The sequence below is a fragment of the Corapipo altera genome, unplaced genomic scaffold (assembly GCF_003945725.1).
Source record: "Corapipo altera isolate COAL_440 unplaced genomic scaffold, ASM394572v1 61411, whole genome shotgun sequence".
Lineage (NCBI taxonomy): Eukaryota > Metazoa > Chordata > Aves > Passeriformes > Pipridae > Corapipo > Corapipo altera.
The window spans coordinates 26,750,205-26,776,311 of record NW_020884875.1 but is presented as its reverse complement, the minus strand read 5'-3'; the positions used below and the strand labels follow the sequence as shown (position 1 = coordinate 26,776,311).

Here is a 26,107-nt window from a genome sequence, read left to right as displayed (position 1 = left end):
AAGTTATTATAGAAGGAGAGAAGTAGAATATGTATCAGAATCACTGCTTCTATAAATGGTGAAAAATATGCAAAATCATACTTGGGTGTGATCTGTTACTGCATCAATATGGAATATAAAAAATGGCTTTTATAAAAGTGTTTGATAGTTTTCTGTGACTTTTTTTCTCTTCCATTCAAATTGCTGTGGATACAGATCTTATAACGGGGTGGGGAGGATTGATTTTGAGGGCTACCTAAAGGCGTGTAGGTACTGATGATATGAGTGACCCTGAGATTAGCTCAGTTAGTTGGAGCATGGTGCTAAAAACAGCAAGTGTGAGGCTACACAAACGTCTGGCATTGCCCCATCCCAGGACAGAATCCAGCACTTCCCCTTTTTGAACTTCATATGGTTGGTAATTGCCCAGTCCTCTAATTGCCCAGAGGTCTCTCTGTAGGGCCTCCCTGCCTTCGAGAGAGTCAACAGCTCCTCTCAGTTTTGTGTCATCTGCAAACTTGCTTAGTGTCCCTTCCAGTTTGACATATATTCAAAAGAGATTAGAAAGTTTTCATTTGGTGAATTTTCTAATTTTTGTGTAAACATCTAGTAAGAACATTAAGGTGTCTAATCAAATGCTTAATGCCGTAATGTCAGGAGCTCCCTAAACTGCAGACTACTGAAAGTTAAGAAAATTCAGGAAAGAAGTATCATGATCTTTAATACATCAGTCTTTTCATCCCTACTGTACTGTGTCTATTTGAGATAGAAGGGGTTTTTTTGGTTGGTTGGGTTTGGGTTTTTTTTCAGTAGCAGGCTATATGGTGTTTTGAATTTGTGATTGAAACACTGTTGGCAACACACTAATGTTTTGGCTATTGTTGTGTATTTCTTGCCCATTATCAAGCTTTTCTCTTTTTCTCACTCTCTTCCCTCAACTTCTGTCAGGGACTAGTTTGGGTGTGGACAAGAAGCTGGCAGGACAACTGATCCCAACAGACCAAAGGGATATTTTATGCCACAGAACATCGTGGTCAGCAATAAAAGCTGAAGAAAAGAGGGATTAGGTACATTTGTGGTCATGGTTTATGTCTTCCCAAGTAACCATTGTGCATGCTAAGGCTCTGCTTTACAGGAAGTGGCTAAATGTCTTCCAGTCCATGCGAAACAGTGAAACTGCTTTTTTTCCACCTATTAAATTCTCTGTTTTGATCCATGAATATTATTCTCTCTCTTCTGTTTTCTGGTCTCCCAAGAGATAGGGGAGTGACTGGCTGGCTGCATAGGTATTTGCCTACACAACCCATTGTGCGGACAACCCACCACAAGAATTTTATTGCATGACACAGGGCTTAAGAGGTTCAGGATAACATCAGATTTGTTTGTAGTCTGAATTTATAGCTGTTATAACTGTTATTTTGCAGGCTCTTATGCTTGCCGTGAGGCTCACTTATTAGAGTCTGTGGCTTGTTGATGACTGGTTTTGCTGTTTCAGGTACTACTCATCATCTTAGTTTGTCATGGCTGGCAACATTTTGATTAACAATATGTGCCCAAGTGCCTGGACTGGCATATGACCCTAGCACTGCTGCCATTCCTGTACTGCTGTACCAGACATGCACGAAGTCAGCTATGAGCTGGAGCAGAAACACTCCTGAAGGGACTATGGTCCATGAGTAAGCCCATACTGGAGCAGGTACACCTTCAAAGGAACTGCACCCCATGGAGGGTTCATGCTGGCACAAATGCAATGTGTGGATGGTGTTGCAATAGTAACTCTATTACCTGGACCAAAGGAAAAGGGGTGGAAATTGTAATGGATATACATTTAACCTGTTATAACCCATGGTTTGAGTTGGATGTTGTAGGAAGTGCTGTAGCAGGAACAACCCAAGCAAACGGAGGACCAACCTCACAAGAAGCTGAACAAGTGAGCTGGTGACTCAGCTTGAGCTGTCTTTGCTTCTCAACAACACAACAAGCCATATATTTTATTCTGATCTTCTATAACAGAAGGAACCCAAGTTATGGACTGAACTAACTCAATAGACTTTTATAATCTTACCACCTTTCTCCTATTTTGTCTCCATCCTGCAGGAGAGGTGAGTAAGCAAGCAGCTGTCTGCAGGTTTGTCTGTTGACTGGGATTAAACCACCACACCTACTTATCTGTTACAAGATACATTTAAAAAAAAAATTCTCTCTGGATATGGATGTCAGCTCTGCCTTTCCAAACCGTAGAGGTCTCCCTTCTAGGAACCTAGATAGAAATTAACTGTTGGATGCTATTTGAGACAGAAACTTAGCTAAGAAAGACCTTTCACATGATCCAGTAAAGTTTTTTTCTTTTACTGATAGGGAAATGCTTCTTCTCAGTCTCCCTTATGTTTTAATTCAGTTGTGTTACTTGGTTTTGGTATCTTCTTAGCAGAAAGACATGTTGACTTAAAACTTTAATTAATACTTAAGATTTATAGGGTGTGAGGAATCACTCAAACTTATAAATGGATAATGAATGGATTACTACCACGGTCTGAGGGGGAATGGGGCCGTGACACAGCACGGACGGGTCCGGAGACAAGGTAGAGGTCAAAATGGAATACTTTATTGAGATGTCCAGAAGTTTTATGGGTTCAGGTGGGGAAAGGGCTAGAACATGGGGTGGAGCATGAGACAGACAAACAGGGGAACAAACCAGGGTAGGGACACAAGCAAAGGGGGACGAATGTGGGAGGAACCGGGGAAGGAAAGGGCGAATGGTAATTGTCTCCTCTCTGCAGCTTCTTCAGCCTATCAGAGAGGGGAGCAGGGAAGCAGGGAGCAGGCGAACTCCTAGCAAGCCCGGGCATGCCCAGGCTGTGCACTGTGTAGTGTGGGTACAATGCAATACACATAATAATGGTAAAGTCCATATAATAAAGTCCTGTCAATTGCTATATGTCTTTCTCCATACCTGGAACCACTCCCATCCTGAATCTTGTTCCTTCACAGATTATTTATGTGAAGACTACAGTTTTGGATTGAGGTGCATTAACTTGAATTAGTCAAAGAGTGAAAACACCATCAAAGAGATATTGCTTATGTTTGTAAATGAGCTTTATTATGATTGTGGAATGAGAATTTGAAAAGAATTGTTGAGAACACTCCAGATAGAGTTGTATCATTTTATGGAACATATGTTTGAAACTAGACCTCCTTTTCTATCCTGTAGATTAAAAAGGACCACACTGAACAGCATGACTAACACCTTTAAAATCAAGTTAGTTATGCTGGTAAGGACCATATGTAAAGGTATGGTAAATCAATGAATCTTAAATCACCTTATCTTTCTTTTTCATTTGTTTTGGTTCCAAACAGATAATTCTTCAATTTACTGTACATATGGTAAGGACCTTAGCCAGTATTAGAGTGTGCTCATAACTGACACATACAGAATGTCTTTCAGACCAGAGAAGGATATGATGAGGATGATAGCAAATTTTTTTTTGCTGGGAAAGATATGGCAATTGCATTTTATCCTAGTGTCTGATTCTGCTGACTCTCCTTATTTTAGTCCCCAAAATTAGGTATACAAGAGTCTAGCTGAACAATTATAAAACTACCAGCTTGCCATCAAATTTTGTTACATTTTTATGCCCTTTTTTTCTCTGTTTACGTCAAGAGGAAAAGGTTATTTTGTGACAAAAACTGCCTGGCATTCAAGTTCTTTGACAGGAAAAGCTCAGGCTGATGTGTGCAATTCTTTTCTACTTAGGTATGAGAGTTGTGGATCTGAGTTGTTTTTTTCAGGTTTTTAAATTTATTTATAGTATAAATATCATATATGAAATAGAAATACATAATACAGAATAGAATAGCATATATATTATATGTATTATATATTTTATATATATGATACATATAATATTATATATATAAATATAATATAAATATATATAAATATAATACAAAAATATATAAAAATATATATTTATATAATCCTATCTGATAGAGCTTTTAGTAGTTGTGTTCCACTACATCAGGTAAAAGAATAACCTTTACATACTCTTACCAAGATAACCCTTCTTTGTGTTTTTTTTCTCAAATCTGTTGGTCGAAGAGAGAAGGATTTAGCGTTTTGGATCAAGTATAAGCATGTCTTTTGACCTGGATTTAGAAACAGCTGATAACTAAGGCATAGAGTACCATACCTTAAACTCACTCAAACAATGGTGTCACCATTCAGCAGTTCAGGACTGTGTTAAAAGGCAAAACCTAATAAATAAATTAACAGAAGAGGAAAGGACATGTAAAACCTGCTGGGCATGAGGTAATTTTTCTGATTCACATTTTAGCAAATAGGGCAGGGTTGCTATCAGTGACAGCAGGACACATGCTGGGCGAGTCACTAGAGCAGAAATTCCGTGTTGGTGGATTATCTCCTTCAAATATGAATGAAGGAATGAAGTAGTGTTTGAAAATAGTAACGTTTTGTATTGGAAAGCTTGTTGATTTACTTTCATCTATGATTTATATCCTTGTTGTGGTAAATAATGCTAGACTGTAGCCTCCATTGCATAGACACACATTTAGTTGAGATCAGCTCATTGCAGCTCTCTCATTATTCTAATTGTTTACTCCAAAAGAGTAACCTTTTGGAGAATGTGTAATATGGTGATAGCTGATGACAACTACAGGAAAACGACAGAATAAATAACAAGTCAGATCTTAGCAGATCAACAAATGATCTGTGAACATATTTTGGGACACATGGATAATTTGAAACACTATCCTCCTTGTCATATTCTAAGTTGTATGTACAAATAATTACATGGTCAAAACCTTCACTGCTGTCCCTCTGTAGTCTCTACGTCTTTTCATATTTAACATGACAATAGAGCATTTCTTATATATGATCCATTGATATATTTGGCTTGCACTGATACACTCGAAGGCTCCTTTTTGTAGGATTTTTGTGTGCACAAAATCTGTTGATCTCTCACTAGACTGCCTTCTTTTTCGTAATGGCTTTACTGTGGCTTTCTTATGTTTGAATATAAGAGCTGTTGCAGAGCTTTTGCATTTGACTTCATGTCCCTAATAGTAAGCTGACAGGCCCTTCAACTCAAAGAAATTCTGAAGGTGTTACATCCTTCCACAACATGCTGGGGAATCTTTCAGTATAACAGGCTACCTGAAAAAAAAAAAAAAAAGGAAGAGAAACTTAAATTAATTAATGATACTTACCAATTATAAATTAGTTTTCCTCTTCAAGATACTTCAGTCATTAATTAATTTTTCAACATCTTGGTACCCTCCCCATCTGCTCCATCATTTACCTCTTCATTGCTACTGTTTTCTACCATCCTCTAATTTTCCACGGGAGGTAATACAGCCTCACTGTGTTTTTCATACTTCCATTTGGTGGTTGTCTAGAAGCATCATTTGATTCTTCAGTAAATGTTTTAATGCACACTCATCACTGAGCATAAATCATTAACCTATAGAACATTTAATTTGCTGTATTTTATTGTACATCAGATTCTAGCAAACAGACCATAAATTAATCTGATATAACTTCTAGACTCAGTGCTGCTGATTCATTAGGAGGTTGTCATATATAAAAATTGGTACTATATAAAGTAGACGTTGATAGCTTCAGCAGTGTAAATAAATACTTACAATTAATTCCCTCTTCAACTTTACAACTTCAGTGTGGAAATATTAGTAGAAATATTGTGACATTAACAGTTTGCATCATAAATATGAATTTTAATTCCCTAGAATATTAGAGAGAAATAGCTGAAATTTGTTTTAAAGTTAAGTAAGTCAAGTGTCATATATCTGTTGCAGGGTTAAAAGATGGGACATAGGAAGATCATGCTTCCCCTTGAGATTTATTGTTGGTTCCAGAGAAAAGCATTGTTTGAATCATCTTTCCTGTGAAAGGGATAGAACTGAAATGTAGATACACCTGACCTTTATCTGGATTTAGAGTCACAGAATCATAGAATGCTTTGGTTTGGAAAGGACTTTAAACTTCATCTAGTTCCAGTTCCCCTGCCATAGGCGGGGGCACATCCCACTAGACCAGATTGCCTAAATCTCCACTCAACCTGGCCTTGAACAGTTCCAGGGATGGGGTATCCGCAGCTTCTCTGGGCAACCTGTTCCAGTGCCTCACTAGCCTCACAGTAAGAAATTTCTTCCATATGTCTAACCTAAATTTCCCCTCTTTCAGTTTGTACCCATGACTCCTTGTCCTATCACTACAGTTCCTTACAAAGAGTCTCCCTTCAGCTTCCCTGTTTTCCCCCTTCAGGTACTGGAAGGTTGCCATGAGGTCTGCATGCAACCTTCTCTTCTCCAGGCGGAACAGTCCCAACTTTCTCAGCCTGTCTTCGTAGGGGAGGTGCTCCAATTCCCTTGGGAACACACTAAGTATAGCAATGGGCTTTCTCTGCTTTTCTGTAGGAAATATTCGGTGTCCTTTAGGATAAGACAATGCTTAAGTTTTTGTTACTGTTTTATATCTACATGAGAATCAATATCTCTGATCAGTTATAATAGTACGAATACTGTTAAAAGTAAACAGCTGGTTTTTTTCATTGACTTCACTTACAGAAGCTGTGTTATTTCCAAGATTTGAAGTAGTCTGGTTGCTGTTTGTCTTCATTTCAGTTAGTTTATAACAGAAATATAAAATGTGCATGGTGTGTACCTGTTATTCTCTCCTTCCTAACTTGCATGCAGTTGCAACAGTGCTGTCGAAACCAAGAGTTTTTCCATAAGGTAGCAGACAAGCTATGAGTAAATGACTCTTTACTAACTCATGGCTTTAAAATGGTGAAAACTAATGGTTGTACTGGATGTTTGCTTAAACATCTCCGTCACTGTCTTGCAGGCATGTTGGTTATACACTGCATGTAGAGAACTCGTGTTTCAATTCCTATCTGGGAAGAGTTTTGCAATTCCTATCTACCTGTATTTACTTAATCTAGATTAAGTTAGATCCATTATCTTTCATCTGCTTTGCAAGGTGATGGTCTATAAATTATTATTTACACTGATGATAAGAAAGGATAATTGACTGGTCTTTTTAGTCTTTGGGATTTTTCCCAGAAGAGCGGGAAGAGGTTTTGGGGTTTTTGTTTGTTTGTTTTTTTTTGTTTCTTTTGTTTGTTTTTTTTTCCTATTTTATTTTTATTCATGTTTCATTTATTTTTAACAGTTGATTTGCTTTAATGAGACTAGGCTTGAAGTCTATAAAGACAAGAGCCTACCCCTTTTCCATTTTTAAAAAATATAGGAACTTTTGTTTATTGGTTACATATAACTGAAAAGCTTTTTTTAAGTGCAAACAAATGTTATATAGCTCTACCACATCATCAGAACTGAAAGAGGTCTTATTCCTCCTGGTGATTTCTATAATAGAACCTTTTAATTATTTTATCAAACAACAAAATGCTTATAAAGTCTTTCTTTAGATTGCAATGGGAAGATAACCCAATTCTTCGGAAGTTGAAGATGGTGCTTCTTTTATTTCAGCTATAAAACTGTCAGTTATTTAAGTTCCTTTACAGTATTGATACTGACAATTCCCCTGAATGATTTGTCTACTGAGCTGAATGACAGTCTTTCTTTTACCTGAGGCCTCAGACCAATAGTTCTGAGTCACCAACTGGATATTGTCCTAAATGCTTACTACTGCTTTGCTTCACAATGTTTTTTTCTATGAAAATAAATATTCCTCTTCCAAAATCTGTTATTTCTTATCATCATGTCCATCTTTCTCTTTATATTAAAAAACATTCTGAATGTATGGACTCAGAAATTCTTGGCCTATCAGAAAATCTTACTACAAAGGTGGTAGGCATGTAGCTGGAGAATTCTTGGCATGGTCTAAATAGATCAATTTTTTAACAACAGGTAGGAGGAATGGCAATATTCCTCATATATTCCTAATGCGAGTGATCAAAGCCATTTAATCTTTCAACAAACCCCCAGATATTTAGTACTCTGCCATTTTATCTCCTGGGCGTGGAATGCTCTTCAATCACAATTGTTCTACCTAAAAAAAAGTTATGATTAAGCTATATTTAAGAATCTCTCAGTTATAAAACTTTCTAGAAAGATTATGCAAGATTGAATAATACTGATGAGATGGCATGTGATAGACATGGAAACTAGAAAAGATGGTTATAGTGGAATCATCGTCCTAGAATTGGTGGGGTAAAATACATATTAGATTAGTTTTCTGTCTGAACCCTGTTTAATTGGGGAAAACAGATTGAAAGGAACTGAGTGATGCAATTTTAGTAAACAGATAAGGCAATTACTCACAGGGCTGATAGACTTACTAATAAGCAATATTCTTATTAAATTAAGTGTAAGAAAAGACTGTTTTGGTTTTATATTTACAAAGAAACTGGTAATTAACATAAACGATTTTGCTTTCGCTGTACAAGTTTAGAATTGAATAACTTGGGGCCTAATTAGCTTATTTATATTCGGTGGTGATTTTAAGAAAAATGTGCTGTCTTGGTATATTTGGGAGAGGGGAACTCCAATAAGATGAAACCCCTCCCCTTTTGTTCCCCTTCCTCTAATATAGAAAAGACAAAAATGAAAGGAGATGTAAGTGAAAAAACAACTATTTACTAAAAGAAAATAGTTACAAAATAACTGCAAAATTGCAGGGGGAAAAAAGTTTACCCAGAAAACCAAAGATCTACCAAAACCAAGTGGCACCCACTTCCTTGGGGACAAAAAGACCAGTTCAGAGTCTCTTTTTTCTCTACCACATGTTGTCCTGTTCGGCTTGGCTGGGCTGCAGGCAAAGTGGCATTGGCACTCCATCAGTGGTTCTGGGCAGGCAGTGCTGGTGGGCATGAGGGCAACCCAAAAACACTCTGATTGCGGCATGGTTTTGTGTCCCTTGGCTTTGGTGTGGAATGGCAGCAAGCCTTCTGTCTGTGCAGTAGATCTGGGCTCATTTGGGTGGCGGTGGCAGCAACTAGGACCGCGGAAAAGAGACAGCCCTGGGCTGACCTCAGAGAATTCCCACCACTGCAGCAACAGAAAGCAAGAAGGAAGGGACTGTTTCCAGTTCCTGCCCCAGGCCAGGTCAAGTGGGGAATCACCTTTTGGCACCTCCTAAGACCCTGAGAAAGCTCTGACCCACATAAAGCCCTCCCCTGCCTTCAGGTGACGTAATGGTATGAATATTCATTGCTAAAGTTTCATCCCCAGTTTATAACTATAATGTGTCTAATGCCTAAATTCTGGCTTATGCTGTGTAATTAAGTATAGCTGCTGTAGTCCATAGTCTATAGTTGCTATAGACTATAGAGCCTACAGGCACTCTTCCAAACAGCAACTACACTTAATTATAATAATTCCACCTGTTTGTAGCTGTATCAAGCCCATGGGTAGTGTCTGAATGGGCAGCTTTCACTGAGGTTGTTTTTAGGAAATTGATTTAAATGGAAGGAGAAAATGGGTCCCAGAATGTGGCTTTATTAATATAATAAATAAATAAACCCACACAACCCGGTTGATTAGAGTCACAACAACCAAATCCATTTATTGGAAGTGAACAGCATATTTTATATGCACTTTCAAACAGCTTTAAAACAACCACCACAGGTTTGCCACTGCTCAGGTGTATTGGAGTACATTTGGGACTACATCTCCCAGGGTGTCTCATCCAGCATCCCTAAAACACGTTCCCTACATCTCCCCCAGTTTTACTATTAAGATGAGTCATAGAACAGTGCAAATAATAGAACAGTACATTTTTAAACCTTGTAAAACCTTTAGCAATTACCACTGTATCACAGTGACCCAGCTCACTGCTTCAGCCTGGTTCTTCAACAAACCTATTTATTAGAATTTTTCTCTTTAACCTTTCGAACGTGCTTGATATAAACTTGAACCTTTATTTTCCCAAGGGGTGTAATGTAACTGGGATAAATAACTCTTTCGATCTGAGAGTTTTTTATAAAACTGGGTGGTACTTATATAACAGGGGAAACAAGAAACATTAGTCTTTATTTGTCTAAGGGTTTGTGTAGAACAGGGAAAATTCAACTTTATTTCAACACCAGGGTTTATTGAGGGGCAAACATTATGAACTGAATTCTTCTAATATGACCATGTGGTTGAGGTAGTGTTACTTTTTAAGGCTTAGTGTTAAGGTGCTTGTATTCTCACACAATTCTCTTTCATTTACTCATACACACTCACACCGGTGGCCGCCTCATTCTTTCTTCACATGCACACTTATGGCCTTTAATAAGATTCTGTATTTTTGCCACACTGGTCATTTTCAGTAGTAAACATCAGTTATGTATCTTTGTCTGCAGTCTCTTCAATTATCACTCTGGTTCTTGCTACTGCTGTGAAGGTGTACCTGTATAGGGTTTGACACACCTGGAAGGAATCCATTTTAATTCTTTACCTGTAGATATGCACGCATACCCCCTCCCCCCATCACGAGATCCACTGGTCCCACCCATTGCCATGAAATTAAGTCTTTTATCATGACCAGTGGTTTGGGAGAGGAAAATGCCTGAGGTCTATGTTGTCTCTCATACTTGCTTTTCTCTGCACTGTCACAATTTAAAAAAATTATGACATATGTTGCCTTCCACAGACTTTCCTGTGGACTACAGATGGACTCCCCCTTTCTTTGTCTTTTGAGCATGTCTTTTAGGATACGGTTTTCTGTCTCTACCATGGCCTGTCCCATGAGTGAATGCGGTATGCCTGTGGAATGAGAGATTCCCCAGTCTGTTAGGAAAGTTTTGGCTTTTGCTGAAATGTATGACAGACCACTGTCAGTTTTGTCTTTTTTGGGGTTCCTAGTGTTGCAAAGCAGTTAAGCCAGTGCCTTCTCCCCAGTATATGCAGTGGCAGGTATGTATCTGGAGTGTGTGTTGACTGTAACATTAACATATTTCAGCCGACCAAACCTCAGCTATGTGTGTGATATCTGTCTGCCACACCTCATTAGCTCTCAGTCCCCTGGGGTTAACTCCTTCTTGGGATAGCACTGGAGTAGTTTGATGGCAGCCTGGACATGACTTGACTAGATCTCGAGCCTGATTAAGGGTGATTTGAAATTGTCTCTTCAGAAAACATGAGTTCTGGTAGAAGAAGGAATGAGGCAATTTAGCCTGCTTGAGAGTTCTAGGTACTGTTGTGAACATACCTGCTGCATCAGCTCTTTGGTTCCTTTCTGCTACAGGCCCCGGCATTTCTGTGTGTGACCTAACATGCATTATGTAGAAATCAAACCTTCTGTGGTTAACAAGAGCCCATACAGTCCAACTCCTGTAGATGTTCTCTGCCTTTAATGACAAGCTTAACAAATATTTCATTAATTGTCTACACAGTCTTTTGTGCTGAGTGGGGCAGAAACAGCCACTCCAGGATCCTCAGTGGATCCGATTCAGCCTGGTCCCACTGAAACAAAACTGCAAATGGCTGGAACCTGCTAGGTACAGGTGCAAGGCAGGTGTGAAGTTCAGGATTTCTCCTTCTGCCTTGTCTGCTCTGGATTGCCTGAGAACACGTTTTTAATGCCTGCTTTGCCTCTGTGGTCAAGAACCGACTAGATGTAAAGTCTGGATCACCTTTCAGCAGGTCAAAGAGGGAGTGCAGTTCCTCTGTGGTCAAGCCTAAGATAGGCCTTAACCAGTTGATGGCTCCTAAAAGTTTCTGCAAGTCATTTAAGGTTAAAGTGTCCTTTACCTTAATTGTCAGTGGTTGGGGTGAGATTTCCTGCTGCGTGATCCTCCATCCAAAGTAGGTCCAAGATTGAGACCATTGGATCTTCTCTGGAGCAACCTGCAAGCCTGCTTCTTGGACAGCATTAGTCAGAGCAGTTATAACAGTTTGTGACTCAGTTTCTTTGGCTGTAGTGACTGTAATAAGGAGAGTTTGGAAGGATGCCGAGATTGAAACTGTACACCGTTGAAAGCTCAACAAAAACCCTAGTATTTATTACTAAGAGGTGACCAACAAACAAAAACTCGAGAGAGAGGAAGGAGTAGGAAAAATAAGCCCTCAGTACGACTCTCCCAGTCCCCCTGGTGTCACTTAAGAAGTTATCTTACCGACCCAGAATGCCTAGAATTACCCATAGCAGAAGCTGCATTCTCGGGGAGTCATCAAGCTCACAAGATAGCGGGTGTGGCCAGCACTGCCCAGCTAGAGGCCTTCAGTCCCACCCCCTGTTATGCAAGTGGCATCTCTTCTGCGCATGCATGGGTACCTCGGAATTCCCCCCGCACTTGTGCACTAAACCTCAGGAGTCTTTTCTAAATGAGTCTGGGGTCTTACTTCATCCTTCTTCTCTTCACTTTCTCTTTCAAACACCCTTGAAAGGTGATAAGCCAATCATAAGACAGCAATTAATTTCAGTTTATACAAGATGCTTGTTTCAAGGACGAAGTTCTAGTTTATCAGCACTTATTTTCTCATAACTTGGCAGTAAAAGAGCAAACTTAGTCTGACAAATTGTTGAACTGTTATGCATCCCCTGAGGCAAGACAACCCAGTGGTGCCTCTGCATGGTTTAAAGCAGGGATGGAGAAAGCAAAGCGTGGTGCATCATCAGGGTGTAGGAAAATGGTGAAAAACCAGTCCTTTAAGTCAATTACCATTAAAGGCCATTCTGCTGTGATGCCTTAAGGTCCATCTGTTTTTTGATTTTTCTAATTTTTATAAGTTTTAGTGGTGGTCTGAAAAAAAAAAAAGCCAGACATTATTCCAGCATGGGGAAAATTGGAATGCTTTATTGAACAAAAGAATTCAATTTTAAAGGCATCTGGGGCTGGACATGTTAATGAAGGGGATAACCTATGTTAATTGGGGAGTTACACAAGTTTTTACTACAATTTCCAAATAGTTAATTTTTCTTCAAGTAGGATTACATGGGGGATAGAGGGATTACAGGGGTTTAGACATGGTTTTAACAACCATCTCAAAAAGTCCTTTCTTAATTCTTCTTGGACAGGTCTCAGGACAAGGTCCAAATTTCTTCAGATCATGAGATGTTTGTCAGCCTTGTTTTCCAAGGTTTATGATTCAAATTTACTGAGCCTCCTTTTGCTGAGAGCTGGTTTTGGGCTCCTACAAGTTTTATAAGTCGTTATATAGTAGAAGTAGATTTAGAAGCAGCAGTACTTATTCCCTTACCCTTAGCGTAGTAACTACAACCCTCTTACCCCAATTTCCCAAATCAATATCCCCTGAATTCCAGTAGAAATGCTTAGTCTCTCTTTAAGATAGGCCTCTTCTGTTTGAAGACATCTAATCCTGGCCTGAACCGCAAGAGTACAGTCAAGAACTGGGTGAACATGTGCCCCCTGTACCCCGAAGAAGATAGACTGATGAAGAGAGGGTCTTAAAGACCCCAGCCCCAATTCCTGATCTCTATACAGAAGCAAATTGCCATAGTCCAAAAAAGGTTAATTGCAGCTGCTACAGAATCTATGCAAAATCTAAATGCCAGAATTACTTCAATCAAAAAACTACTGCTCTGAACTAGGGAATGTTCTATTCATTCCCATGGACTGTTTGTTTTTCCAGGTGATGTGGTATAACTCCTGATCCTGACGCCATGACTTTGGGGCTTCTGTGATAGATGATCCTAGTGAAATTATTAGCACAAGAAAGAAAGTTGTTTTGTTTTATTAACCCCTTGTCTTGGGATTAGAACCTAATTCAGTACAAACAGTCACAGAGAGCAAAAGGCAAATACAACTGAGTCAAATTAATTACTTTTATTCACAAAGAGATCTCATTGAAATATTCCTGGACAGATTAAACCACTCTTGAAAGTTGTTTTCAGAAGTCAGTTTCAGTAGTGCAAAGTACTTAAATTTTTTATTATGTTAGAGAACAACTGTAGAATTTATATATGATATTTCAATGTGATGACGTCCATGAAGGTTTTCAATGTATTTTGGCAAGTAAGTTATTAATTCTATTTTTTAATAATCTTAGATTGATAGGGAACTTCCTGTGAAATGTCTGTCAACATTCAGAAAACAAGAAATTCTTTAGATAATATCCATGCATTGATACTTATTCCTGAAAAGATTCAAGTAACTTCCTTAATTAGAAGTATTGTATAAATCTCATTGTTCTTGAAAACAGTTAAACTGTGCTTTCATATACATCAGTAGTATTATCATTGCCTATACAGTATTTGATGACATCCACAAATGCTGCTTGTGGAGATACTAGAGATTTAAAGCATAGTGTACTAACACTGTAAAGAATAGACTTACCCTGTGTGCTCAGTAATAAATTTATTTATTATGCCTGTGTAGTTTGCAAGTAGAAATTCGAGGAGTAATGAAAATGTATTAAAAACTCTGACATTATAGGGACATTCCAGTTTCAAAAGAAAAATCATCACCTTCCAGTTGTTAAAAAATCTCAGTGGCCTTACTTGCTGGGATGAAATCATAAGTTAGATCACCTCATCTGTGACTTGCTTCCTATTGGGCTTCTGTGCTACATCACAGAAATCCTGTCACTCTGGCACATTTTTGGCAATATAACCTGGATCAGGAATGGCATAGAAGAAAGAGTATGGGATACTATAACAGTGTGGGTTTTGCTTAGGCATTCTTAGGAAAATAACCCTGTTTAATGCATATGGTTACTTGGAGATCTTCATCTGCTCTCTTCCCTTGCTGTCACTGCTAGCTAGCACTTTCTATTTCCATCCCTATCTTCCTCAGCAAAATTATTCAGTGAAAATAAAGTCTTGCAACTCATTAGATCTTACTGTATTAGTCAAATACAAGCCAAACTCTGAGGTATGTGGTCACCACTAGTTACACACATGTAGGCTTTCTCTCTGTTGCTGGCAACGGTTTACATTCTGACATGAAGACTAAACTTGCTTCCCTGTCCTGGTTTTGGCTGAGATAGAGTTAATTTTCTTCCTAGTAGCTGATACAGTGCTGGGTTTTGGATGTAGTATGAGAATAATGTTGATAGCACATTGACGTTTTAGTTGCTGCTAAGTAGTGCTTACCCTGAGTCAGGTGCATGAGAAGCTGGGAGGGAGCACAGCCAGGATAGCTGACCCAAACTTGCCAAAGGGACATTTCATACCATAGAATATCGTGCACAGTATATAACTGAAGGGAACTAGCCAGAAGAGCTCCATGGCTGCTGGAGGATGTGTTGGGCATCAGTCAGCCGGTGCTGAGCAATTTTATTGCACATCTCTTGTTTCTCTTGGGTTTTAGTCCTCTCACTCTCTCTTTTCCGTTTCATTATTATTATTTTAATTTATTTCAGTTATTAAACTGTTTTTATCACAACCTATGTGTTTTACCTTTTCATGCTTCCCACCAGAGAGTGTGTGTAAGTGAGAGGCTGCATGGTATTTAATTGCAAGATGGAGTTAAACCATGACATGCCCATACAGAAAATAAATCTGAAAGCATGGCTTGGAGTATAGCCAGAGGGCATTCTATAAAGTCCATGAAGCTGTGTGTGCCTGTTTGATGGTGTGGTGTACAGGGAGACACTTTAGAGCTGGTTGCCACATGGACAGGAGGCATGCTGTGATCACAGCTACTCTGAGGACTGCTCACTAGAAGCAATGAAAGCATAACCAGTAAGAGTTGACATTACTCTACTCTGTAGCAAAAGTATTTTTCTCCCTGTGGTCTATGTTTCCCTCCCCCTGTCTTCTCACATTACCTATGGCTATGAAGAACTTTAGGCTTCTGCAAACCTTAAAAAATTTTATGTAAAGATATCATGGGGAGTGTCTTAACCTACAGGTCATTAAGTCTTTAGATATCTAAACATCTCTAAAAATCAGGTCCTTGGGCATGAAACGGAGCTAGGGCCTGAAGAGTTTACTCTGAATACTGATCTGAGGAATATCCTACTCAGAAGAATGTAATGCTTAGCTAGAATGTACTGCTTAGCTAGAGACAGAAATCAGGGCTTAAGGATTAGATGGTACCATACACTAAAAGAATGCTCACACACCTACATAAATAAAGATAAGGGGCAAAATAGGGGCTGGAGTGCAAAAGTCTTGCAAAATTTACCATAAAGTCAGCAAAAAACAAGAAAGTTGAAAAGTTCAGCCAAGGAAGAAGAGTAAAATGCGACCCCGTGAGGCTGAAGAAACAGGAACGACCACCGAACATCACCCCAAAAAGACAACTCCGCCCCAGACTCCACCCAGACTCTGCCTATTATGAATGTTATAACTAGGTGTTGCAATTATATGAATATGCATATGAAAATGTTGTAATCACTTGTAAAAATTGTATATAATCCTGTCTTTTCACTGAAAAGGCAGAGCAGTTTTTCCAGGGCGAGCTGGCTGCTCTCCAATGTTGCCTTGAATAAATACCTTGCTGCTTAAAGAATAAAACTTTGTCTCTGAGCAGTTTCTCTGCGCCTTTTGGGCCAAAATTTGGCATCAGGCACTTTTAAAAGTTGGCTATTTTTCTGGAGACATACCTATATATATATATTATGTATATGTGTATATATATATGTATGGATGTATGTATTTCTTGGATAATAATCTCTAATGCTAACTGACAAAAGGTAGTTTCCTGAATTAATGTAGCGTATCTGGGCATTGTTCCAATTAATCTGTTGTCTAGATGCTACTCTGGCTAAAGATATGGAGAACTAAAAGCTTCAGGCAGGCAGTACCAACTGGGCAGAGCTTCTCCTCAGCCTGGGGAAATGCTTTTTCTGTGCTTTGATGGGGAAGGAAGGAGTAAAAGCAGCACCTGCTCCCAGACTGTGGAAAGAAAATACTAAGCAAAGTGAAAAGATAGCTATTAAACAAATGTTAGTTCTAATTTCTCATATGCATGATAGTGTTGTCCAAATTTTATACCTTGCACTAGATTTCATCTCCAAGTGACATTAAGAAAATGTGTAAAAAGACAAATAAATGAATACATCATAAACTGTGATAAAGTCTTTTAACTTTTTAACCAAAGTTAAAGTTAATTTGCAAATTCTTAGGACATTTGAATATATATATTCAAAAAATTGCTTTTGAAATGCACCTTCATAGACTGAGGACCTGCAAGACCTTTTTCATTGTTCTCACAGGCCTTATTGCTGCTCTTTGGACTCTTTCCCTGGATAAGAGAAGCAAGAAAGAAACTACAGTAATAAAACAGATAACAAAAAATATTTTGTCAGGACTCAACATTTCAAGAAGTTAATTTTCAGATATATTAGAGAATGAGATATCTTTAAACTACATGGGTGTTGGGAATGCTCAGCCCTCGGTTGCATACTAAACTGAAGTAGCACTCCTTCTGTTGCATGCTGCCCAGATGTATACATGAAGACAATTCAGCATCTGCTCTTTAAAGGTACAGATCAATTCTAAGTGGAATCATAGAATAGTTTGGATTGAAGTGAGCTTTAAAGATCATCTAGTCTAACTCCCCTGCCATGGTTAGGGACACTTACCACTGGACCAGGTTGCTCAGAGCCCCATCCAACCTGACCCTGAATGTTCCCAGGGAGGGGTTATCCACCACAATTGTGGGCAACATGCGCCAGTGTTTTACCACCCTAATTGTAAATGCATTGAATTGCCTCTTAATGTAGACATAGGTACTTTCTCCTCCATTTAATATGCCAAACAGCACACCAGTATCTGAACATACCTTAATAGTTCATGTATTTATTCTCCTGTACAGAAATGTGTGGAGATTAAATAGGAAACCAGTAACAACTTGGTATGGAAACATGTGCGTGTGTATATATATATATATATCTCATTACATATATAGACATATATAATGGAGTGATATTAAAGGCTGTAATCTACTCAAGTAGGCTAACTGATGTTGGAGCCTTTTTGACACTGACACAAAGCAGTCTATGTCCAAATTCTCTTAAACTAATGACATCTGAAACATGAAGTTTGCTCTTAAGCTGGCAATTAGCACAGGCGAGAGCCCTTTTCAAACTCCTGAGCTGCACCTGAAAGTTGTTTAGGAAGCACCAGGGGCCATTTTAAAAACTTAGTGCTAGAAATTACTGGATTTCTGTGTTTAGGAACATTCCCTGGCTCTTTAATTTACTACTGTGCATGCAACCAAAGAAATAGTTGAGTTGCTTGAGTGTACTCATAACCATGTTGGAAGCATGAGACCATGTACTTTATGCTGTACAGCATCTCCAAATAGCATGCAATTCATCCTTTCCATTAGTTAACAGTCAGCATTTCTGGTGCTGGGACACTCCTCTCTGTGGCAGTAAATCTGCAGTATATGAGAAAACTGTTGTTTAAACATGTTTCAAAATGGCTTTTTGTAGTCTCTTTGCTAACTCATGCTTTCTTCTTCCCAAGACTCCGCATGACAAGTGTTATCCCATGCAGGAATGTCCTGAGAAGATGTCCTGAGGTGTTTTCATTGGCCCCTTTTAACCCCTTCCTATTGGTTGTTAACCCCTTGAGACTTGTAATTGGTTACTCTGTGAATCCTCCTAACCCTATAAATGTAACCCCCCCAACAATAAACTCTCTCTTGCCTCCTCTCCATGCCCGGTGTGCTGTCTCTGTGGCTGCCATGGGACCACGTGGGTGGAGAGAGGGGAGAGCACCTCTCCCCTCCAGGCTCAGGACCTGAAGAAACACCTGATGCTGGAGTTCCCCCTCCCTATCCACCTCAGCCGTTGGAATTGGTTCCTCAGATGGAAATGGAACTAGAAGTGGTGCGCCCCACACCATGGGGGGAAAGGGATCCAAACCTCTCTTCGGTGTATATGCATACACATTAAAACAGACTAGGAAGTCATTAGGAAATCCTTGCTGGCAGTGGTGCATGCCTTATTTTAGCTTGTTCAGCAGCAAATGGGATAAAATTTCTTCACTCCAGCGTAAGCCTGGAAATTAATTAGCAAATTAAGAGGAAGAAATGGGTAGGTAATGAAAACTGCTTGTTTGGAAATGTTCAGAAACGAAGTCCAGTATCACATGTAATACCATGGTCGCAGGTTTATGGGACATGTTGATTAGGTAATGACAATAAAAAGAAAAAATCAGGATGTAGCAGACAGTCTGTGATAGCTGAGCCAGAGACACTGTGATGCATCACTGATTCAGGGGATCCTGAGGAGGAGGACCTAGTACACTAATAAATTGACAGGGAGGTAAAACTCACAAGTGCTGACACTGATTTTACTACTCCCTTGTTATGGAAATATATGCTGAAGAAAAGAAAATGTTTTACACAAGAAGACTGATTGTATGAACAAGGGGATGAGTATCAGAAATGGTTCTGGATTGTAAATATTAAAAATTCCAAAATAATGTTTCCATTTGTCCCAATCTTAGAAACAAGAAACACCAACTACTTGTTGGTACCTCAGAAAGAGTGAAATGGCAATCCACTTGATTCTGCAGAAGACAGCTGTGCATATGTGGCAGTAAGAGTTCCTGATTTCCTGGGATAGTTTGTTAATTTTAATTACAAGACTCATTCTCCCATTTATGTTTCATATCTGTGGGACTTATTTGGTACAATATGCAGTAAGTATGTGGGACTTATGCTATAATATTGTGAAGGCATTCAAGGATTGTCTTAAGTAGTTTATAGGCAATAAGCTAAAATAGGGAACACCCAGCTTCCTGACCTTGCAGGCTGCTCATCAGAAACTTCCTGTGCTGGAGAGTTGTGAGATTCATGTCATGTCTTGGACCAATTAAAAATGGAGCTTTCAGGGTAGTTCACAGGAAGGAGGTTGCCTGGAATAGAACAAGCCAGGAATGACCTGTGCAGGACTTAATTATTTGTTTGTTCTACAGCTGGGGATCTCTACTGCCTGTTCCTAGCATGGTCTCAGTGCTAACTCTGTGCCCATAGCCTCCATATAGCAGTTTCACTACTTGAGAATAGAATGAGGGCCAAAGCTTGATTGTAGTATAAGAGAACTTCCTGATTTCGTACTTGAAACTCTAGGTAAAATTGCAGTACTTTTTTGTATTTGTCCTATTCAGAGTGTTACATGATAATATATACTACACAGACAAAAATTTAAAATTCTTAGCTGCTCTGAATTCTGATTTCTAAGGTTAACCATACAGTGTTAGCCTTAAACAACTTCATCCATTGGCTTTGTGGAATAAAAACTTTTAATGCAGAATCAGAGGCTGATTCTTATAGTGGATGTGAATGTAGAGAAAAACTTTATTTTTATTCTCCTTTGACCTATAGAAAGGGTAGTGACATTACTTGTAATGTGAAAAACCTACTACCATATTTCTGCTGCCAAAGTACTCTTGCAACCACAGCCTAACAGAAGACTGACAGCCTTATTTAGCTAACCTGTATGTAAAAGCCACATAACTTACTGTGGCCATTTTATAAACTCATCTGGAAATAATTCTTAAAGATACAGAAAAGCAATTTTAAATATGTTTTGCATAAGAAATCTTTGTTGCCTCTTATATTTAACATCTTTATCAGGAAACTAGACTATTTGTATTTATATCTTCCAGAAAACCAATCCTGTCTTCATTGTACAAGCCACCAGTCCACAGACAAAGAGTAGAACCAAGAAAAAATTACTACATTGACACCCAGATCTTTCCTATTTTGTCTTGACAGTGTTTCATTTATACGATTGTGTATTTTTCCCTTGCAGCTATTGCCTCCTGTTACTCTTCATGGTAATTGAAGCTGGGCCCAAAAGACCTTAGAGGCTTGTATCTTCTCCTCACATTAGTGACACTTCAGTGATAAACTTGAACCTAAAGTTACTGAGGCGTAACTGAGGGTTCATTTGATAGCTAGTGGTTTTCAGCAGCACTGCAGAGCTTCAGGGGCTCAGCGTGAGTGAGATTGTTAATGTCCTGTGAGGGAAAACAATAACACATTTCATTAATGCGTTCATGTGTGAAGCATCCATTAGGGCGCTGGAGGTATTAATGATGTTATGCTTTAAACTGACATGTGGGGCATGACAGGAATTGCAAGGTCTGATGAGAACAGATGACAAGATAAGCAAATATTTGAATGGCTTCATTTGCCTGCAGGTCAAACTGTGGTACAGGGGAACAGAGAAAGCTAAAACCTGGGAGAGATTAGTGTTTTCCTAGCATGGACTGAGCCACAGGAAAATTTAAGAAAGATTGTTTACTAAGTAAATAGAGATGTCAATAAGGACAATAAATATGTAAAAAGTACAAGCTTAATTGTTACTTAGCCGGAGTTGATAATTCTAACTTAATTTAAGTTTTTAAAGCCATGGAACAATTCAAGGAATAGATATACAGACAAACATTTTTCTTGTATGACTATTCTTTTAATTTTCAGTAATTCCCTTCTTTCTGCCTGCTGTAAAGGTTTAAAATTTATAGCCAAATAAGCTGCTGACTAAATCAATAAGATCATTGCACTTTGTGCCAAAAGTGAGTTTTGCCATGGGATTTTAGTAAACTAGCCTGTCTACAGGTAAGCAGAAGCTGCTAGAGTTGAGATTATTTTACTTCTTCGATTGTCATGTGTGTTGTTTATTTTGTTATTTTTGAACTAGTCTTAAATTAGCAGATGAAGGCCTATTCCCCTGTTTTGGACCATTGTTGAATTGCTACAGAAGGCTCACGGTACAAAGGATTTGACAGCTGTGACTCAGCCATTAGATGACAGTAGTGCACATCCCAGTGCCATCCAGCATAATTTAACATGAATGATCTGACATGCTTGGCAGATCCTTGAAGAAGGGGGAGGAAAAACTCCTCTGCTTACCTCTGATTCAGAATGATTTCAAACAACCAGACTTTTTGTTTTCAGAAACTGTGACACTCACTAGCTGGCTAATGCAATGAGATTCCGCATAATGGCTTTTGTGTTAGTGCTGCTGTGCTAAACCAAAGTAAACAACTTTTGCATTGTCAGTCCTTTAGGATTCCTGTACATTTCATTTAAATATCTTCAATCCACCCTCATAAACATATGAACACTTCTCCCCACCTCACTGTCCCCTGATTTTCATGTGGTGATTTCCTGTCCAGATCTTTGTACTTGTACATTAATTCGTCTTATAATAATAAAAAATTAAGCAAATATCTCTGGTACATTTTCACACTGAAATTCTGGAAAGTTTGCTCAAGTTTTCATTATGATTGTTGTCACAAATATTCCTTATTTCATCCGAAAATTTCCATCCATAGACTTGAAGGTACATCCAGACCCCTGAAGATACATTTTTGGGAGAGAAGTTGAAACCAAATCACTTCAATCAGCAGGAGTCTTCAGGAAGTGGGAAAACATACTTTTTGACTGCACAGTTGCCAAAATGTAAAGATATTGTCAAGAACAGTGTGTGTTTTCCTTTTTAATAAACTGCAAAATTCTGAGTACAGTTTACTCACTCTCATGCTTATCTTCATAGCAAGCCATCTAAGAGAGAGCATGCTAATGGACTACATGTAACTTCCTCCATTGCTAATTAAAAAAAATGAAAAAAAGTCTTAAAGTATTTGTATCTCCTTCTCAGGGTTCTCTGCATGTCATGGCCTAAACTTACCATGCATTTGTTTTTATAGGATTTCCAGTCTGCTTTAGAAATGGAAATGATTTTTGTAAACAGTTGAACTTCTGAATGTTTATTTGAATTGACCTTCCAAGCCTTTACTAACTTTCCTATTTCTAATGCTGAACTACTGTCTGTGATGTTGATGATGATGAGGGGTGGTATAGGATGGTAACGCTGAACTGTAAATGGTGATGGCAAGAGCCTAAGATAAAAGGAGGCCTTTGAGCATGGATTGTCCCATGGCAACAAAGTGACACTATGGTATTTTTTAGGAAAATCTGACCTTTTCGATGAGGATATGTCTAGAGATAAACAACAAAATGTCAGATCTGCCCTTTGCCTTTCATGTTGAAAATGACTGACCAATATTTCTTCTGATAGCAGAAGATGCCTTATCTAGCAGAAGATGCCTTATCTAGCAGAAGATATAGAGGTGACAGTTGAAGAATCTGAGGAACCATAAGGCTGTATGGAAAGTAAGTTGAAGTTATTACAGAGATGCAGACTGTGCTCTACACTTTATGGACAGAGGGACATTACTTACAGAATACAAACCTGAAAAATTTTTCTGCATAACTGCAATAAAACTCTTGCATGGATGCATGGTGTCTAATCAATGAGTTCAACCTCAGGGATATAAGTTGGTACTTCAAGACAATAATGATGCAAAGTTTTTCCTTTTTATGGGGTATTATCCATATTGCATTCCATGGTTTTGATTTCTCACTATTGCTAGTGCTCTTCTGCTTAAAATACTCAATTAGATGTGAAATCTGATTTAGGAAAAACTTCTATAGGGGCAAAAGTGGTTATGGTAGAATGAGAACTTTGAGTCTTTGTATTATTCTTGTGAGAAATGAGTTAATAGTGTGACTTTCCTTCTTCATAATTTCTATTTTTTTCCTACTACTCATCATAAGCAGTCATCAAGTTATTAAACTGTAAGAATATAGGACATATACTTTCCAGCTTTTGCTTTTACAGTTTGTAGAGCCACGCTTAAATCTTTGCAGAATAGCTCTCAATTTTTTCATTGTGAACAGCTGTGTTTTATTGGATTGAGTAATGTATGTTGCACTGGATACTTGAATTGGAAGTTCTGAACATGACCAACCATTCAGCTGGGTCCACCAGGTCCCTTCCACTTCTTGGTAGAATACTTACGCCAACTTTTAAGAAGCACAAGGATGTATTCTCACACACCCCTTGAGTTTGTTACAAGCTGAGAATTTCCAGCTTACACCAGAGGTCTGGTAAATGCTCTCTTTGTCTTTGCTATTTATTTTAAAATTAGAAGCTTTCATGTAATAAAACAAGCTGGGTTGACAGGGGGTTCTCTTTGCAAAGGTAGTTCTCAAAACCTGTGTGTCTTTTGAAATTGAAGATTTGAATTGGTTTTAGACCTTTTTAAAGGCTTGTAGAGTAATTCTGTCCCATTACTTAAATAAATCTTACCTCTTGCTTTGCTTCCAAGACTTCCTCACAGTCTTACTTAACAGGTCTACTCTATAGCAAGCAGCTTTCTGCCTCTCTATTTCAGTAGCTACAGGCTATGAAGGAGAAATTCAGGACAGAGGAGGCTCTTCAAGAGATTGTGTTGAGAAGTGGATATTAGACAACTGTGAATGCTCTGCCTGGCTAATAGTGATGGTGAGAATGTCCTTGTCCTTCCTCCAGTGATTTTACTATATGACAAGTCCATTCTCCCAAACATTTTGTAAAATTGCAACTATGCGGTGTAAAAAATCGTTTGGGATACTGGTCACATGGAGACTACAAATAGACTGTAACTCCAAAGGTGGAGCTCATCCACATGACCTTTTTGTTCACTGTTCATATTTTGAATGTCACATTTACTAGAGCAGGCAAGTTTGTGTTGTCTTCTTTGACAGAGTTCATAAGCTGCTGCCAGCATCTTTTCAGGGAACTCCTGGAAACTGCTAAAGAAATCCTGGAAGGAATCTAGCTTGAGTAGCAGGCAATCTGCAGTGTAAATTTCTTCCAGACAGCTGAGCACTAGGAATCACACTGTTTTAATATCTGATACAAACTTTTATATAAACAACTGCTGATTTGCAATTAGTAACAAGAGAGAGTTTGTCAGAAACTGGCTACTTTATATTTCATTGATTATCAATCACAAATGATGGTCTTTCTTTGCTGGCAAATGATTCAAGCAAAGTGATCTTTCCTATTGCTATAGTGGCACATTCTGGTCTTTGGACATACTTTGAAAGTCTTAAATAAATGAAAACAGAACTAATATAAAATGTTGGATTTGGGTTTTTCTGGGGTTTATGTGTATGGTTTGTTGATTTTTTTTTTTTAGTGGGTTTTTTGGTTTGGTTTGGTTTGGTTGTTTGTTTTATTTTATTTTTAGTTTGGTTTTGGGTTTTTTTTGCTATTGATAGTCTATATATAGTACTAGGCCTTTAGAATACTTTATATGTGAGTACTTAAGGACATTAAATAAATAAAGGGAAAATAATACAATGCTTAGAACTATATAAGACTGAAGTGAATTGTCTGTATCCTAAAATAAGTAGGACTCATGTTGAAGTAACAAATAACGTGCTCTTAAAAAAAATCTGATCAGCACGATTCTTCCTGCTGCAGTAAAATGTTTGAGAAGATGGAATGGTAGAAATTGTATCTATATCAGCTGGGATTACAAAGATTTTTTATACACTGCTAGCAGCATATCTCTGAGATCAGTGTTCCAATGACTTCATTAGCAAATGTATAAATGATGTAAAAGGATTAAATCTGGCTTTAGGACCTTGCTCTGCCACAGATTTTGAAAAATGAACACAAGAGAAAGGAGAAGAACGGTGTGGTTAAGCAGCCAGGCAGTTTTTGTTTGAGCCAGTTTAGTGAGAGAAAGTGAAATATAGTACAAGAAGAGAATGAAGATACTGAGTTTAAAACTGGTGAAAGGAGAAACATCTGAGTAAGAAGACAACGGGTCCGACAAACTGGCAAACAAATAGTTGTTTAACAACTAGCACTTGAGAATTTGCACTGTTAAAAAATTGGTGGATTTTCCTGTTGTACTATGTATGTGGGTTTGACACAGGTTGTCTGGCAATCAAATGACAGAGTTTCTGAATATTGTTCTCAGATACCTTCTAAGAAAAACTAGCAGTTTTGAAGTCTCTGGAACCATATAATTTCTGGGCTTACACTGCTGTGCCATAGTATATTTTTACTGACAAGTATAATGATAAATCAGTAATTTGTGGCATATTTCATTTAGACACTAATTGCAGTTCTAGCTCATTATTGGTATTAATGATCCAACAACTCTAACTGTTAAGGGACGAACAAGGCTGAAATCATGGTTCATAAGCTTGCTACTCTTTTAATAGATTTGAATGAGAATTAGAATATGTATACAAATAGGTGGCTGAAAGGAACGGGAGTCTTTCAGCCCTGTTGAATCAATATATTTAATTAGAAATCAATGTTAATTTGTATGGGTGTTTTGACTAGGAGCTGAGCAGTATCCTCGGCCTGTTCACCAGGTGTTAGTCTTGGAGCTGACAGAGAGAGCTTTGAAAAGATCCTCCAT

The 26,107-nt window shown here is 38.3% G+C and overlaps 2 long non-coding RNA genes across 2 annotated transcripts; both read left to right on the top strand.

The window, feature by feature from the left end:
- Positions 1 to 1,996: 1,996 nt before the first annotated feature.
- LOC113943199 lies at positions 1,997 to 24,822 on the top strand. The gene is made up of 3 exons (XR_003526230.1): positions 1,997 to 2,081; positions 22,940 to 23,012; positions 24,077 to 24,822. It is a non-coding gene; the product is annotated as an uncharacterized LOC113943199 (long non-coding RNA).
- On the top strand, positions 2,889 to 5,171 carry LOC113943200. Its single transcript, XR_003526231.1, has 2 exons — positions 2,889 to 3,251; positions 4,079 to 5,171. It is a non-coding gene; the product is annotated as an uncharacterized LOC113943200 (long non-coding RNA).
- Positions 24,823 to 26,107: the final 1,285 nt, after the last annotated feature.